The following is a 19085-nucleotide window of genomic DNA, read 5'->3' on the forward strand; positions in this document are numbered from 1 at the left end:
GTCCCGAGTCGGCCAGCGGCAGCGCGGCGAGTATGCAAGAATGACTTCGCGCACACTCGCGTTCGCGATAGCGAGCTATTAGACTCCGCCCGCCAAGCAGTGGATTTTTTTTTGTGTATCGTCTTAAGGCCGTGTACGCGGTCCGTGCGCTGTTTGGCTCAAATATGTGATTTTTCAAACCAGATTGTCCATCAACCACTTATCTTACAAACATATGAATTACTAATAATTTTAGGAAATTTTATTGTCTATGTAGTTAGTTAAGAGTTTTTTTCAATTAATACAGTATTTCTGAATACCATCAAGATAACTGAGCCGATGATTACTTGATTTCACTTTTAGTGTCAATTTCGAAGCTAAAAATATCTGAAATTGCTGACAGATCTAACACACAATTATTTTTAACTAACTGCAAAAATCCTTATTAAAATAGTTAGTTAAAAGATTTTTTTATTTTGGACTCCTAACTTACGAAATTAAAATCCGAACAATGTGAATTTTTTTAGAAATTATAGTCGACAAAATGATTATTTTCACCAAGATATTTGACTTTATTGAATATAATTTATACATATTGCAATAAAAGAATGTCTTACTTATAAGATAAAATTTAAAAAATCAACTAAGGTACCTCTATTATTTTTCTACAATTTTTTTTAAAGTACTATAAAACACTGCGCGCGACCCGATTAAAATCAGTCGGCAGCGAGCCTTTCCAGAGAGAGGACATGTTGCTCGGCGCTCTCCTGTGGACCTATGCTGTTCATAGTAAAAGGATAGCGCAAGCCGCGATCTATCGTAATAGATCGCGGAGTTTTTGACTTGCGTTAAATAGAATATGCGCTCTTAAGCAGTATTAAAATGGTGAAGACAAGAATGTGTGTGAATAAAACAAATAACAAAAATTAGCACTGGTTTATTCGCACTGTTTGAATAAGATAACAGATTAATTGAAGAAATAAACGTCAATATACACGTGTATTTGGTTCAAAATCTATAGGTATATTATCGAGAAATATCTTCCATTCAGAGTTAATATGCCCATGAACTTAATTATTTACTCATTCATTGAATTGGAACCGATCGAGACTACTTGTTCAACAATTTCTAATTACGCGAAAGTTACGCGTGATATTTGTTATTCTGTGGGAAAACCAGACAGTTTAATAGTACATTGTTTAACATGAAAATGAGATATTAATAGCGAATATATGAATGAAATTTCACTAGCTTACAACAACTTAAATATTAAACATGTTATAATTTGTCATACGAAGCACAATTAATTTAATTTTAAGTGTCACTTTTATAACACTTTTATTTTTAATTGGGTTAAGAAGCAAGGCGTATGTTTCATTAAAGTACGTTTTTTAATTAAACTCCATAAGGATATAAACTTTTAATTTATGAGAGTACAGTCAGTGTAAGAGCATTTCATAAGAAAGTAAAAAAGGTCGACACGAACCTCTGTAGAGCATCTTCAATCCTTTTTCGTTTACTTATTAAGTCTGAAACCTTTTCTTCGCAGTAGCCAGTAAGGATGACTGGTTTGTATTCAAACACGAAGTTTTTCAGTCGAAGTTATGTTATATTTTCATACCCTTTCTATTTATGAATTGCGAAGGTTTTACTTTTAAGATGAATGAATCGGTATCCCATAACGAATTTATATTATAAGTGAGAGATTTCTGAAGCATGAGGCAGCATACAATTTTAGTATTGGCTATATAATATAAGTATATAGTCATTCCATTGCTTTTCGTCGAAATCTGGTTATATTTTTTTGCATGTATATAAAATGTTTATTGATAGAGCATATTTAACAAAAATTATTTCTTGTAATTAGTCGCTCTATCTAGTACATTATTTTATTTGCTTATTGTATAGGTCATTAATACTCCATATAAATTAATGTCCCAACATAAATCTTTTATTATACAATAAGCGTGCTTGTAAAAAATATCGCCTTTAACGAATTAGTTTTATATTAATTAAGTGTAGCTAACTTTAAAAGCTCTTTCTTTATCATAAAACATTTTCTTCTTTGTAAGGTTACCTAATTAGGTTAATTGGACGCCCTGTAACAAGAATGCTTCAGATTTCTGAATTATATTTTATTTTTTGTATCTTAGATCTAAGAACTCTATATAAAGCTGAGCATTTTAAGTTGCTTACGAAAAAAAGTAATTCATAAGAGACTTGAAAGGAACGAGAAGCACTACAAAACACAAAGTGTGCAAAGAGTACAGAAAAGATTATCGTAGGTTTTAAGCCAATACATTCGTATATTAAATTTCTTGCAATCTTCCAATAAGCCTGATTCCTTAAGGCTTAAACAATTGAGCAATAACGTTCTAGCGGAGGAGAAACGAAACATGTTTCCCATAAATCTGCCCTCGTAATTGCATTAGATGGTTAACAATGAGACATTCATACGGATGCATTCAATGGAATATTTTGTGCTTTATGCACAAGATCAGGATGTACAGTAGACGCAAGTTGTAATGAATTGAGTTGTAAGCGAACATTGAAGTTGAACATGTTCAATAACAATATAATATTGTGGTGATTTATTTTAAAAAAGGATTAAGGTTTGTTCATCTAGTATGTGCTTAGTATGTGTTTCACGGCAACAGCGAAATTTAAAAAAAGAAAATTATTTGTATTTGTGTTCTATGTTATTTTATTTTAATTTAAGGTTATCGAAAATGATTGCTATGTAAGGTGGCATTTGTTTACATAATTTTTATTTTATTTACATAATGGTAAATCATTTACCTACGACAAATTGACGCGATTATAATAATTGCTTATTAAATTCTTGAGATAAGAGCGAGCGCGCACGAGCAACTTTGTCTCCGCAACTATTTTGTCTCTCCCATCAATTTGTATGGGGAGTTGCGTCGCTACGTGCGCGCACTTTCATACTAGCCCATGGGTGGAGAGACAAAATAGTTGCGGAGACAAAATAGTTGCGGAGACAAAGTTGCTCGTGCGCGCTCGCTCTAACAAAACTTTTGTCAGTTTCAATTACTCTATTCTATTATCGGCTTGTCTGAGACTCGGTTGTAAAAGTGAGTGACAGTTCTTGACAGTTTCACTTAATAATTTTAATAATATCCGCGTCTATTTTAAGCATTACCTACCACACGCGTAAGAAATTATTCATTTAGAGATATCAGTAGGAATATAGACATTTCTAAATAGAGATAATTATTATATTTAGTCGCCATTCTAAATTTTTTATACTTACGTTAATGTTTCATTATATTAATAGTGGTCATTAGTATTCAAGGAGTTATAACGATTTATTTTGGACACAACATTAGATACGTAACTTATTAGTTTATTACACTGTCAAGGCTACGACAAGCGGCAATCAAATACAAAATTGGATTCAGTGAGATAATCTACATCATTTAATTTTTTTACTCTTCCTTTTTTTATGTAGTAGGTAGTACTATCTAAGTGGATAAGATTAATAAAACAAAATCGATATATTCACAAAGCTGACAAAGCAAAAAACCTTGTTATACCTACTTATTAAAGCTTGTATAGCATTCTTTATACGAAATACAAAAAAACAAAACAATGGAACAAATTTTGTTACCATAAAAGTATATCATTTTAAATCTCAATCGCATTAAACAAATACGTATCCACACCGTATCTCCGGTAATGGTTGGTTTGTTTTAGCATTGCCCAGCACGTGCCAAAGCTTCCGGCTCATTGTAGGATGGAGGCCGGAACAGTCGATAGCATCCGTGCGTCTGTGTGCGTGTGCTCAGCCATTGAAGCTCTTTCTAACCTTTCACAAAACTAAACACGCTAAACCTATCCCTATGACATACAACATACCGTCGCTTTTTGTTTACACTAACGCTCATCGCATATTCGTTCATCCACCATTCAACATCGCATAAAGGGAGCCCGTTTCATACAACGTAAAAATTATTAATAACAAAATTTGAAAACCGTTCGGATAGAACAATGCTGGGTTTGCATTTGAATTTTTCTATTACATAACGCGATCTCGGATCTGCCCACTCTGGATTGCTTTATAAATATTGATGAGAACCAAATTTGTACGGAGCTGTTACTGAGCGTCTAATTTTTAACTGTAATAAAATTATGCTGCTGTTATAATCTCAATTTGACTGAGCAAAATAAATTGATGAATAAACTATTTGATTGTACAACAATAATTCTGCGATGTTTGTAATCTGAGGGATCCGTTTATGAGTTTTTAATGTGACATAACGTCTTTTGATCAAACTTATTACCATTCCCTTTGTAGAGCTTTAAAAGTCAAAGGTTCATTGCATCGATTAAGGTTCGTTTAGCTTGATGAAATATGAATGCGTTTGTTTTTACACAGTGGACAAAATTGACTCATAAATATTGCTATATTTCAAATTCTCAATGGTAACATAAATTGTAATAACATTTTAATAAATGGATATAGTTGTCGTACTAGTTTCAGAAGGAAGTATATATCCTGGCGTGGGATTGAAATTAGAAGCAATGAGAATAGGTATAAACTTCTATAATCTGAGATAAACTTGTACTTACAATTATAATGTTTGACCATAGAAATCTAAATAACAAGACACATAGAAGTGCTATAATGTCATAATTCGTATGAAAACCGCTGTCGCCAAAATCAACACATTTAAACCGATAGCTAAACAATACACACAAGTAAACTATGCCTTTTATTGGACAACTTGATTTTAGTGAAAACTAACTTAAATATTAAATTAAGCTTTTTAATATGTATCCTAACGCACGAATTTACGGTTTATTTTAGAATAACATCCCTAAGTATATGAGACGTTTTGTTTCTTTTTGCTCCAATAAGGTTGAAACTGTGTCATTCATTGTTATTTCGATTACTATGGTGACACTCGTAATACTTGTAAATATTCTATAATTTTAAGGAAAAACGGCGTTATTTCTAAAAAAAAATATTTACCGATGAAATATTATTCCTTTATTAGTATAATTACAACTTGTGGAAGAATTTCCGCAATGGGAAATGCTGAAACACACCATGTTTACACACATACGTCTCCATAGCAACTGAACTGTGACGAACACACTGGTGATGTGAAAGTCACCTGAGTGGCGACAAGGTCACGCGCGCTTACGACTTCTAGTGTCTTGTTATTTAGATTTCTTCGAGCTATGACTAACTTACATTTGTACCTACAAAAAATACGTATAACCTATTCCTTATATTTATTTTTATTATAATGTGGATAGATCAAGATTATGTAGCAACTAGCAAGAAGCTTTACAGGCTTTTCTTACAAATTGCTGTAAGAAAAGTATGTAAAGCTTGTAAGCGTCCCTTGGTTTACGAAATTTCGAACGAAGCGACTTTTGCTCTCTTTATAAGAAAATTAAGATTTATTTGGTACTTAATAAAAAGTTGAGACGGTAAAGTGAAACACTTAACCTAATTCATAAAACCCGACATAACATTTTGTTATGATGCATGATTTAAAACAACAGTTTTTATATGTTTAACACCACAGTTTTGGATCATTAATACTGGATTTGATTAATCTCTCTATGAATATATATGAATTTCTCGTGTCGCAATGTTAAATACTATCACTCCTCCGAAATGGCTAGGCAGAACAACGTTTGCCGGGACAGCTAGCTATCATAAAAATATAAAGTGTTGTTTACAAACGACTTGTTATCATGAAGTACTATGTTTATTATTAGAATATCGTTGACGATAGTGTTTTCAACGTTGCCGTTGTTAGTATGTAATCAGTGATGATCGTGTGACTCATTATACCATTAATAGTAAAAGTAAGTGGGTGTTTTGAACTGTCTTTTGTTTAATAGTTATGCTGGTATAGTTTATTTCCTATTGTTGTTTCATTATTTTAATACAATGCCCTATTCATACGCTCTGTTGTGCTTTATGGGTTGCCGCTGTGATTTTATTATATGTTTTTTATATGTTGGTTCGGTGACAATGGCTTAAACATGAGAATTTTTATGAGATATTTTTAAGCAGATAAACGTTCACCATGTGATCTTCAATATCAATTTTAGCGTGTGCTTTAGATGTTTTTATAACTTTAATTTTCATAGTGTCTTCGTGTCTTTATATTATATTGTTGGTGGAGTTCAACCCACTTCCTAATTACTTATGTTTGTTAACACTATCTACTAATTGCCAGCAGCTGTGTCCGCCTCAAATTTCATTAAGACTAATCTCCATTTTATAAAATAATATGTCCAGTACAAGCTAAAATATTAATGTTTATAAAATATTTCATAAATTATTTTGTACTTATAGTATCATTTTATTTCTATGTAAAACATATTATACTAAGAGAATTGGGAGTTTTATTAAGAACTTCAGTTGAAACGTAAATTTGTATTACTATTATCGAAGCAATCCTATTAAGTAGAAGCGTTTATTAAGCTTCCAGTCGACTCAGGACTCGAGACCTTTCATTTTGTTTGCAAAAAGTAATTGCTTTGCAGAAGATTTTCTGATAAAAGAATTTAGACATGGGTTTATGAAGTACAAATTAAACGTCTGGATTTATAAGAAATTACATAACGAATAAAGTTTTATGAAATGTAATAGAAAGTTAATACATTACTAGTATACTAATGTCAAAGAAACACGCATCAAGTTTGATGATGGATCATAAAGTAAAGCCGTTTTTGATATTAGATTAAATAACAGTATCTCATTTGAGAATTAATGTACAAGAAATTAATTAAATTTCATTTCCCTTACGTGTTACGAAAGGCTTTCCTTATTGAGTGAGTGTGAATAACCTCATTACATAAGCGTCGTATTTACACGTATTTCTATTCACCTAATAAGTTCGGTATGACCTCATACTGAGATGAAGAGGCGACACTGAGTTCATTTATGGGCTTGACCGCATACAGTTTACACATAATCACACATCTTAAGATTACAGAACCAAAATAGGTTAGTAAATGTGAACTTGTATGTAGGGACAAATCATATAAAATGATCAACGTGACAAGAAGTTTATTTTACAGACAGATGAAACCTTTAATTGTTCTTGTTATAGGTACATGTATAAGATCAGTCATCTTTGCATACAAATATTATAAAGAGGAAAGGTTTGATTTTTTGTTTGTTTGTTTGTTTGTATGAATTGAATAGGCTCCGAAACTACTTGGCAGATTTGAAAAATTCTTTCACTGTTGGAAAGCTACATCATTTCTGAGTGACATAGGCTAGGTTTTATCCCGGAAATCCCACGGGAACGGGAACTATGCGGGTTTTTTTTTGAAAACGCGGGCGAAGCCGCAGGCGGACAGCTAGTTGTAAATAAAATTCATGAATCCTTCGACGAACATTAACATTGACAATGAATTTGATCGCAAAAACATCGCCGGCTATAATGCTACGAATAAGAAAATTGGCGTATCATATTCAATTCAGCTGTATAATGAAAAAATCTGGTTACAAGTCAAATCAATAAACATTGATATTGTGGGGTTTCGAAAGTAGGTCAACGGGACGGGAAGTGTAACATTGTTATTTGTTACCGGGATTAAGGGTGATTAAATGTTACCATTTATAACAATCCATTTATCGTTATAACCTACTAAAATAGTTTAATTGGAATTGTTTTATGGAAAACACCCAGAAAGTTTTAGTCGATAATAATAAGATAATGTGGGATTTACACCATTTATGAAAATATATAAATGTAGCTGTAAAATATGTAGGTACCAATCTTTTTGTTGATCCTCAAGAGACTAATGAAAATGTTAGTCTGAAGGAGGCAAGCTGTAAATTATTACCAACAAAATGCCAACAAAGAATGTTTTATTTTTTTAATATAACCCTGAAGAATGCACGCCTACAATGCCGAATTTTAGTAGAAATATTGAAGTATTCAGCAACATTGTGTACAAAATCTGAAATAGGTAGGTACATCTCGCAAGCACTTAACACATTTAGCGTCATACAATTTTTGCTAGGAAATACGCCTGCGGCGGCACACAATGCTGTGACAAAGGAAGTTTGGAAGATGAGTTGACAGAAACGTAAAACCCCTGTCTATTTGCACGTGAATTTTTATTTTCTTTTTTCAGACTCCGCTGCCTATGAATGAGTAAAGCTGTTAAGATTCATTGTTGGAAAGATAGCCTCGGAATAATTGTAACGCAAAGTCGAAGCCTGAAACTGATTGAAGATTGCTGGAAGTTTTATCAGTTACTGTTATTACAATTATTTATAATATTGGCGATATCGATTATTACGGTATTTTTTATTTTTCATTATTATATTAACTTGATTGTTCTAAAATAGGAAGGAAAATAGCAATTCATTTATTCATACCCGTGCGTTTATTTAATTTATTAAATACATGCAAATTATACAAAAGAGTTTAACGTTTACGTAGAATTTTCCTTACAGTGAATAAATTATTTTATACTTTTATTTTTCATCTTTTCAGGTCAACGTGAATTATGGTAAGAGATTTGAATATAGGGATTTGCATATCGTGCAGCCGAGCGGTCAAGTGTAATTTTGTAAAGAAAACAATAATTTTTACGAGGAGTCCTTTACACAATTTTTAAAAGGAGAGGTAAATTTAGCGTGCATTATGTTAAATACGAGAAAAACCTACAAGAAACTATCAAAAACTACGAAGACTGAAATTAAAACACAGGTTTTAGGCACCTTCAGGGAACCAAATCAACAATACGCCCCATGCAGATAATTTGTAAGCTGTTTTTTCCGCCTCATATTACCGAATAACTAACCATAATGGGTTCTCTGTGATCTGTTGTTTTCGAATGAAATACAATGTCACCGTAAATAGATATCAAGTAGGTAGATAGTACGTAGGTATTGTTTGAAAATATTTGAAATTCTTTAAAACCCACTGAAGGATGATAAATAGAGATGCGAAGCCGTGACTACTTAGTTATTTACGTTGTTGACGCGTGCCAACAATTCGATTGAAACGCAATCATTACGTTGGGAATGTCTGGAAGGAACGCATTGCAACGCTATATTACGCTATTACGTGACCATGGATGCACTTATACCGTTACACGCATTGAAAAATGGATATGCGATAATGTTAGGAGTTATAATACCGTTGAAAGACCGTTTTACAATCGAAATTAATTATCGCCAATGTTCACTACATTGTTAGTAATGATACTATGCACATTTAATGAGATACTCGAGTGAATTGGTAATGAAATTATAAATTACGTTTTATTGCTCGATTGACCGACATGGAGGAAGTAGGTGATTGAGAAAATAACAATGTTGTTGATGATATTATTTTTTCGTGAGATTAATTTTTACTAAAACATTATAATCTTACATGATTTTGTCCTTCGTTCATCTTATAAATTGCAAGTGACATATAATTAGACATACAGTAATTATTAATTCATTAATTAATTAAAGTTCTTATTAGATTTTTATGTTACATTGTATAGACGCTTCCACAACTGTTGAACATCGTGTTCAATGTTTTGATTTCACGCAATCATAATATCATAGAAACGACAGTCACATCAAGATAAAATTTTAGTGGCCCTTGTCATACTTAATGTTAGAAAGTTTAATCCAACGATATCATGTAAATAACGTGCAATGATAAGATCTATATGTAAAGCTCTCAAATAGAGGTTTCGTGAGAATTCGTGGCACATGGTTTGCGTCGAGGTGTGGGTGTGACATAAATATCTACCCTCGACTCTCGATTTAGACGATCTCAATGTCAAATGAACAGTTTGCGGGTTATTTTTACTGGAATCACGTAAAGCAGGAAATGTGTCGTGTTAATGGTAGGTATATTCTTCTGCCAAGTTTGTCCCCACATTGATAGACTTCCAGTCATGCCTTTCTTTCATTAATGTTATGTGTGGGATTATATAAAACATTTAAAATGTTAAAGCATTCAAACTCTATCTTTATGAAAGGTGCAAAATTTATCCGTACACCTTGGATCTGCATGACACGACATACATATGACGACATAATATATCGTGACTCGAAAAACAATAAATCTAAAAAATAATCAGAAATGTAGATTTAGGTTTCTAGTCGATGTTCAATATTTATGTGATTCCAACGACACTAAAAGCTTTTTAGATATTGTTTTGCTTTTTTTTTTATAGAGACGCATTTGTATTATAAAAAGCACATAATAAAAAAGAGGAACAATGCCATTATCATCCATTGCCACTTAAACACGTCGGACGGCTCCATAACTCGGCCATTTTAAGACAATAGAAGAAGGAAACCTTTTATATCCAGACCAATAACCCTCGTTCAGATGCGAGTCGATGACACATCAATGGAAAGCATGGTTAGTTTCTCTCGTAAATGCTATGTTGTATTGATTGATTTTACACTTCTATCGTATTATATTTTAAATTTAGACCGGTCGCACGTTATTGCAAAACTTCTGTTTGACGTCCCGGTAATTTACATAGGTATTCCATTTTAAGCGAAAACCTATAATTAACTTTTAATGTATCGATTTCTTATGTAAAGAGGGCATTTTAAAAGGTTATTTAGCTATTACCTAGCTACTAGTTATTATTCTGTGCTATTACTACAAAAGAGTACTTCCAGAAACTGTGTAATTAACGAACAATTTATTTAGCAATATCTTTAATAACAGTTTTATGAACACACAACTATAAACACTTATTTTAATTGCAAGAGGTTCCAATAACCGAAATCGAGGTCTGCCCACACAAAAGATCATAGCGGTTCGTTCCAAATGTGCATCATCTAGCTAAGCAATTATATCGTACAAGTCGTATGTTTGTCTTAAATAATTGCCAGCTCGATGTGGAGGCAAATGATATACAAATGGCCAAGTGCGTCCTTCGGAATCCCGAGATACTTCTAATTTATGGTACTGCTGTACAGTCCTTGTATATGTGGAGTGATAAAGCAGTCATAAAGTTAATGCTGTAATGCGGTTATGTATGCTACAATTAGTTACTCAATTTAATTTTATTATTCTTCGGGGTTAAGTAAAAATTAGTACATTTTTAATGGAGTGTATATATGATACTTGGTAATTGTTAAAAACTCTGCAATAAATCATATACATCATGTAGGAAAAGAATGCAAATTTCATTACTTACATAAGGCATAGGTAAAGAATGTTTGAGATTGAATTGTGGATTTTCTGTTATAAACACGGTATCAGGTACGAGTATGATTACGTATATTCGTTATTCATCAATATTAAAATATGTTCTAGTTGTTTTGTAAATCGTTATTATAAAAGTTGCCAAAATATTTAAGGCCGTGTACGCGGTCCGTGCGCTGTTTGGCTCAAATATGTGATTTTTCAAACCAGATTGTCCATCAACCACTTATCTTACAAACATATGAATTACTAATAATTTTAGGAAATTTTATTGTCTATGTAGTTAGTTAAGAGTTTTTTTCAATTAATACAGTATTTCTGAATACCATCAAGATAACTGAGCCGATGATTACTTGATTTCACTTTTAGTGTCAATTTCGAAGCTAAAAATATCTGAAATTGCTGACAGATCTAACACACAATTATTTTTAACTAACTGCAAAAATCCTTATTAAAATAGTTAGTTAAAAGATTTTTTTATTTTGGACTCCTAACTTACGAAATTAAAATCCGAACAATGTGAATTTTTTTAGAAATTATAGTCGACAAAATGATTATTTTCACCAAGATATTTGACTTTATTGAATATAATTTATACATATTGCAATAAAAGAATGTCTTACTTATAAGATAAAATTTAAAAAATCAACTAAGGTACCTCTATTATTTTTCTACAATTTTTTTTAAAGTACTATAAAACACTGCGCGCGACCCGATTAAAATCAGTCGGCAGCGAGCCTTTCCAGAGAGAGGACATGTTGCTCGGCGCTCTCCTGTGGACCTATGCTGTTCATAGTAAAAGGATAGCGCAAGCCGCGATCTATCGTAATAGATCGCGGAGTTTTTGACTTGCGTTAAATAGAATATGCGCTCTTAACAAGTTATATAAAATATTACTTTGACAATTCTGTCGTCCGTTTTGTACGTGACTTGAATGTTAACGGTAAATTAAAATAAAATTGTATGAACGTTACGTTACCTTTACGAGTATCTCTACCCTCGGGGTATGTTACAGAATATTGGTGATATTATTAAAAATATCAAAGCTTTTAGTAGAAACAGTAAGCTCATCTATTATCTGTATGCTATTTGTTGATTTTTTAGTTTCTGCTCTTTTTCTCATTAAAGGATTGAGAAATCTTTTATTTCTATAACTATATTCACAGCGTCATGAATTTTAAAAACACGATCCACGACTGCGTTCAAACATGTATGATGACTTGTAAAGAAAATTATTTATCTTGAATATACAGTTAATAAGCACCAACAAGTAGGTACTCGGTAATTATTACGGTAATAAAATACAATAATTATAATAATTTCTAAGTATTACGGCACACAACAGAGTGTTATTTATCTTATACATATTCAATTTCATACGCGATGAAAGTCAATTAGTTTTTATTTACATTTTTGTTTGAGTAACAATTACAATTTCGCGTATGATGCTGCTTACAGTAGGTATAATTATATGCCTTATAATCAATTACGTAATAATAAAATTAACGCAGTATACCTAAACTTAGATAATTTTGGTTATGTAGGTACGTAAATATAAGTATTCTGAAGTTTATTGATAGATATCTGTACCTATATTAAGTTTGTATGTTACAGACGTTTCTAATGAAATGTATACTTTTAGAACCATGTGAACGCCCTCAAGCTTGGTGCAGTTAATTTTTATTAATTACACGTCTTACCATTGCCTTACGTGACTGTCATTCTAACATTAAGTACTCAGCCAGGAAACGGTATATAAATAAGGACAGCGGTCATTATTTAGTTCGCTTCGTTAATTTGATCAACGAGGTTTGCATATTAAGGTCCTCTTATATTTGGCAATAGCAATTAACTTTCCAACGATTGACCCAAGCATTAACATTTACAAGCTTCTTTTATTAGTGTAGATCTTGTGTTTAGATATTTTTAGATACCACTGCGTATAAGCATTACCTAAGCAGTGAAAGAAAACAGGCGCAGATTGCGTCAAAACAGATCGATGTCGTTATATGGACGCTCTATGTGACGAATAATAGAATATAATAATTATAAAATACAATTCAATAAGTTGCTCTTCAATATTGCGTACCTGATTTTTCCCAATTAAATGAATCATGGTTGTAACCGGTCGTGTTCTTACTAAAAACTTATTTTTATTAGATATACTTTGATACCTATGACCTTTTAATATCTCGTGATACATACATTCACGTTGGATGTATAAGCCAGTTGTAACCAGCTTGTTATAAGAATAGGTGATTGATTAATCTAAATACACAATGTATATATGTTACATAATACCTATTCTCATAAATGTAGAGTGCTTTCATAACTATTGAATAATAATATCGTGATGGTAACTACTTCGATGGATAGACAGGCGGCCATATCTTTCAAGTCTGAAAATATAAGCAGTGATTTCTTTATTTACGTTATTGGTTCGATATAAATGTTTAGTCTATACAAACAAGGCAAAAATATCCAAAGAAATTAGTCATGTAAAGAAATGTGATAATACATTAGATGATATTTCATTTAAAATATGAAACTCATACAATATGATTGAAAGTTTCCAGACAATATATAGACACAGACAAAGAACGTAGAAAGTTATATTTTTACACAAATACAAGTCCTTGTGAATTTTAAGATTGTGATCTCGAGTCGTAAGCCAGAAATAAGTAACGATACACATTGTTTGAATCATATAATTTATCACAAGGAAAGTACATTAACTCTACAGTCTGCAGAGATAGCTGTATGTTTCTTATGTTTCTGTATACATAATTATAATTTCTATTTCTGTATTTTTATATGGAACTTATTTTGATATATATATTTAATTGAACTACCTATATTATATTGGACTGCTAACATTTCATTTAACATAAATATAATATTGGAATCGTGTTCAAATAAGATCAAAGAGAACATTCAAGTAGATGAAAAGGAAGCAATTAATTCATTTATTATCTAATACTATGTGAAATAGCAAATATTAATTATGTACATATAAAATCAAAGTCGATTTCAATATGTACATTATCTATACTAATATTATAAAGAGGAAAAGTTTGTAAGTATGTATGTAAGTATGTATGTATGTATGTATGGTTTTCACGCAAAAACTACTGGACCGATTTCAAAAATTCTTTCACCATTAGAAAGCTGCATCTTTACTGAGCAACATAGGCTATATTGCATTTTCAAAAAAATTAGAGATCCTTACCAAAAATGCAATAATGTAACCCAAGGTGTAAAAAAATCCTCAATAAAACTTCTGTCATCGCGTGCGCTGCGGAATCTATTGAAGATAGAACAAAAAAATGTTCTACAGTATTATAGAATGGATCAATATCTACAAGAAAGTCCGCGATACCATATGTCCATCTTCAGTAGTTATGTTACTACAACAACTTTTTTACGTTTTCAAAGTAAATAGAAGTGCCGACAGTAATCAAACCATGTTATCCATACACATATATTAATCCTTATCCCATTAAATGATGTTTTATTATAGACTGTTTCAATACCAGCAAAATACTTTTTAAATGAAAAGAATTGGATATTCCATTCAAAAGATATAACGAATTTAAAAGTGTCAATCTACAGAAAATAGTAGGTATACTGTTCGAGCAGGCCGTAGTGCGGGGGTCACGGAGGAATTCTACCAATATGCGTCTTGACGGAACACAGTGGGGTTTTGGTCGGTAGGAATCCGACATAACCCACGGCCCCTCCCCTGGAGGCCGTGGGTATCTATGAAAGATTTCCCCACTAAAACAAAAAAAAATAATTTGGAAAATCCAAAAGTGCACGCCTCATAATTTTTTTTTAATAAATAATATTTATTAATTATTATTTTTGTTTATTTAATAACAATTAAACCACATCGAATCAGACCCTGAAAAATGAAAGGGTTCTATTCCTGAGCATACTCAAGCGTAAGAGAAAAAAAAAGACTCGATTAGTAAAGTATTTCGGTCGCTATCGTGTTAACAAGAAAAAGGATCCGCACATACAGACACACGGACGTCCAAGACAGAACTTTTTTAAACTGTTTTTTAACTAGTTTAAATAACAAAAATGACATCAAAAATATCATGAACGTTAAAAATAGTATTTTTTCTTAATATGTGTGTGTATGTATTATCTTACAAGTGCAATGTATGATACATAAAGACATTTTAAGTTTGAAAAATCAGATGTTTTGCGCGAAGTGACAGTAGTACCCACCTCAACGCTTCGCTTATGAGGCGTGCAAAAAAGGCCGTAGTGCGGGACGGGGTAAAGGTGATTTTCATGTCCGACCTATAGTAGTCTTTTCACTGTAAAGATATCGCTATCTATGCGGGTGAAACCGCAGGGCATTGCTAGTTATTAATATATTATATTCGTTCTAAGATATCATGACTCATATTGAGCATAATATTTATTTATTTTTTGTGGTATACGTTCAAGAGAAAGTTATAACTTTACATCACAACGCGAACGGTACGATTATAGTCATCGGAGATGAAAATGCATTGCACAACGATCTTATGCGTGAGAACGACGTGCCTGAAGAGTTTAATGAAAGGATTGAATTAAGTGATATAATTATTACTTGAACACCATAAATGGGAATATCATTTCCATCACTCGTCATTATAATGTTATAATTGGAGAAGTTGTGATGTTTCTAATAGTTTCCTAACTAATGTTGATCGTAGAGTATGAGTAGCTCGAATGGTAGGGGTGAAATTTTGAATTCATTACTTATAACTTATAATAATAACTTTTAGTAGGTATACCTAATTAATAGCTATATAGTATTGACTGCTTTTAATTCAATATTAACCGTGTAACCTTTTTTAGATGTAATATTTGTGGCGTATTTTATGAGATATCGGAAAAGTTGAATACCTCAAATTAGATTGCTCTTCCCATATCATATGGAAGTCAATATAAAAGCGGAATAAAGGAATCGACAACGACTCTCTGTTTGATACTCAAATATTTATAGCAAAGGGCATTGAAGCAGGTACCTGTCTGCCGAATATACCTTTGTGTGTTGCAGGCACGAATAAATGCGGGGTCTTCATGTTATTTTGTGTATTATTTTTTTGCCACAATTAGAAACGTGGAATCAGACAGATAACCTAACAAAGGTATCTAAGCTGTTGTTTTGGGACTTCAAAATTGAACGCACCGGTGTTTTATGTACCTCTTTATTTTAGTAGGCGTCATCTTTTAAATGACTTCTTGAAATGACTAAAGTCAATTTGTTTACGACATAATTCCACCTATCCCCTAGTGTAGTCTAGCACGAATAAATATTGGTTAACAAGTTTTCGTAGCGTCAATAACGATATGATAAATAACACTCATACGTCTTGATACGTCGATAAGTTCAATTCATCGAGAAGATGACCTCGATGAATCAAGTTATTAAAATGGAAATACAAACTAACTCAGATCACACACATAGATACATATGTTGAGATATGTATCTGTGTATATAATATTTGGTAACACCTGTTTAACAATGGTGGAAGTAATTATTTTAAATTTTAGCAAAAACATTACTCAACGTTTCACGGTTGTGTTAAAACGTGACCAATCAAACCAATAATGTTCTATTGTTCGGTGTTAATCTCATGTGACTTCCAGTTTGATGTAGCTAGAATGTTCTTATCTACTAACTACTGAACTATTTGATGCCTGTTGTACCTCTATAATTTGCTTCAGTATTCAGACTACTTATATTACATATTCCGTATTTGCTCGTATATTACCCAGGAATATATCTCGATTTTTGATAAATGTATATCTATAAATCTTAACATACAACATTCAATTTATAATATTCATATTCATTCCTTGCTCGAGTTATACTCCGGTACCGGAGCTTTGTGTTATTTGAAACCATAATAATTAATCTGCATACAAATAGGTATAAGTCAAATCAGGTCAGTAGGTTTGAAAGAGTTGCAGACATCCATCTTCCGATCCATACAAACTTTCAGCTAGGTACCTATTAGTAAGATTGATAAGGAATTTGCTTTGCATCTTGCGTCTGGATTTGGATCACAGCCAAGAGAAGATGAGGACAAAATCTAATGGTAAATTAAAAACATATGCTTCTGATAATATGCCCATGTTTAAAGCAGTATACTCGTCGTCGAATACTGCATTTTATAAATTTTAGCCACATTATAAATTTATTGTATTTCAGATACCTTGTGTTGTTATCCACTGGGATGACTTGAGATTTTTTATAGTCTAATTGTATTGAATGGACGTGACAACTCCGACTGCTCTAATGGCAGCGAGGCGTGGTCTTTGGACCATTGCGTGGGAATACAGCTTAATGTACGCATAATGTTCTCTGTGATATGGGCACGACTCGATCATACGTCTTAACTATTTCACACATATTTAGTCTTAGGTGTAAAAACGTATGCTTTATCTTGTAGGGCTTCGTATTTCACCTTGGACACGCGAGTCAATACGAGAAAGTGGGACAAATGTTTATTGTTTTTACAAGCGATGATAATGTTTACAACATCAATTATCATAGTGCTAGAATAGTGGCGCTTTCTTTGTTCAGGGTAAGATTGAAATTCAAAGAAATAAAGAAAAAAGTTTAATAATGTTAAAATCCACATGAAATCATGGAATTAGGTAACTTCAGTTTCAATCTGAACCTCAAATTGCAACCGAGGATCGATATGCGTCTTTGTTCAGTACATATAGGGAGAATATATTCAAAGGGCTTACTCCAAGTTTAAATTGTTAATTATATAAAATTTTACCTTTTTTATGGTATTCATTTACCCGATCAGGTCTGGCAGTCTTTATGGGCAATTTTAAAAGAACAAAGCTATCCATATTACATAGCAATATAAAAGACCTCATTTCCACTTTTCAAACAGAAAAAAACAATCAATCAAACGGACAGTCCACTACAAACGTGTACTCGATTTTACGGATACTATAACTGGACATTATTGCTTTAGATTTCTTACGGTAGTTTAAAATAGATCTAAAGTCCGTTAAACATTTGTTTGATGTGTTTAACATTAAACATCCGTTAAGTAAACAAAATGTTAGAAAGCCTGCATGAAATGTAACAGAAAAACGTTTATAAGGAGAAAAAGGTGGATATAGCCTGGAAGATTAGTGGTACAGAATAACATGCTCGGACGTATGGCTGGTTTGATTCATTTTTCATTCGAATTTGTATCGTATTTTAATATTATGTGTATATTCTTATATGTTCTACGAATATGTACCGAAGATAGATAGTTTAAGAGATAAACTGTATTAAAAATAATGTTAAGAAAATAGAAGATCTTAGATTACTAAACAAATAACAATATACATATTTCAGTATATCACCAAATTAAACATAAACAAGTACATTCACAATTTAATATGTCCATACCTCAATCAAGCGTTTATTTACATAAATTACAATAAATTTTGAAATAGCCGCAATTAAAGAAGACACATAAAACCGACTTGAAATGTTAACAAATAATAAATAATAGGTATTATTTATTTTGTTCTATTGAACAAAAAGGTTAACCTTTAAAATTATATTTATTTAATTTATATTTAGTAGGTAATAATTTTTTGGTAGGTAGAGGTCCTTACTGGAACTTGGGTAAATGTATTTTTTGTTTCAATCAAAACAACCCATTCCTTTAAATGTTATCCGACAACTAGTAAATAGTAAATCATGTACATGTATAATGTATATTATATAGAATAAGAACACGCTACTGGAACCAATAAGATGTTTTCATATGATAATTTTGCAAATTGTCCAAGATCTTGAAAATAATTCGACAATAAAAAAACTTCTTCGTTTTGTTTTCCTCACACTGGCCAAAGCCAGCCATATTCCAATCCCTAATATTAATAACTTCATATACA

General features: G+C 31.9%; 1 protein-coding gene and 1 long non-coding RNA gene across 3 annotated transcripts in view; both read right to left on the minus strand.

Annotated features, from left to right (window-relative positions):
• LOC149484105 (uncharacterized) overlaps positions 1-19085 on the minus strand; it is a 219251-nt gene that overhangs the window by 63276 nt on the left and 136890 nt on the right. The gene's annotated exons all lie outside the window — the stretch shown is intronic.
• Arl4 (ADP ribosylation factor-like 4) overlaps positions 1-19085 on the minus strand; it is a 47130-nt gene that overhangs the window by 25532 nt on the left and 2513 nt on the right. The gene's annotated exons all lie outside the window — the stretch shown is intronic.

Source organism: Colias philodice, chromosome 12 (assembly GCF_061535455.1).
Source record: "Colias philodice isolate Cphi_HAF_F1 chromosome 12, ilColPhil1 Martin Lab GWU primary, whole genome shotgun sequence".
Classification (NCBI taxonomy): domain Eukaryota; kingdom Metazoa; phylum Arthropoda; class Insecta; order Lepidoptera; family Pieridae; genus Colias; species Colias philodice.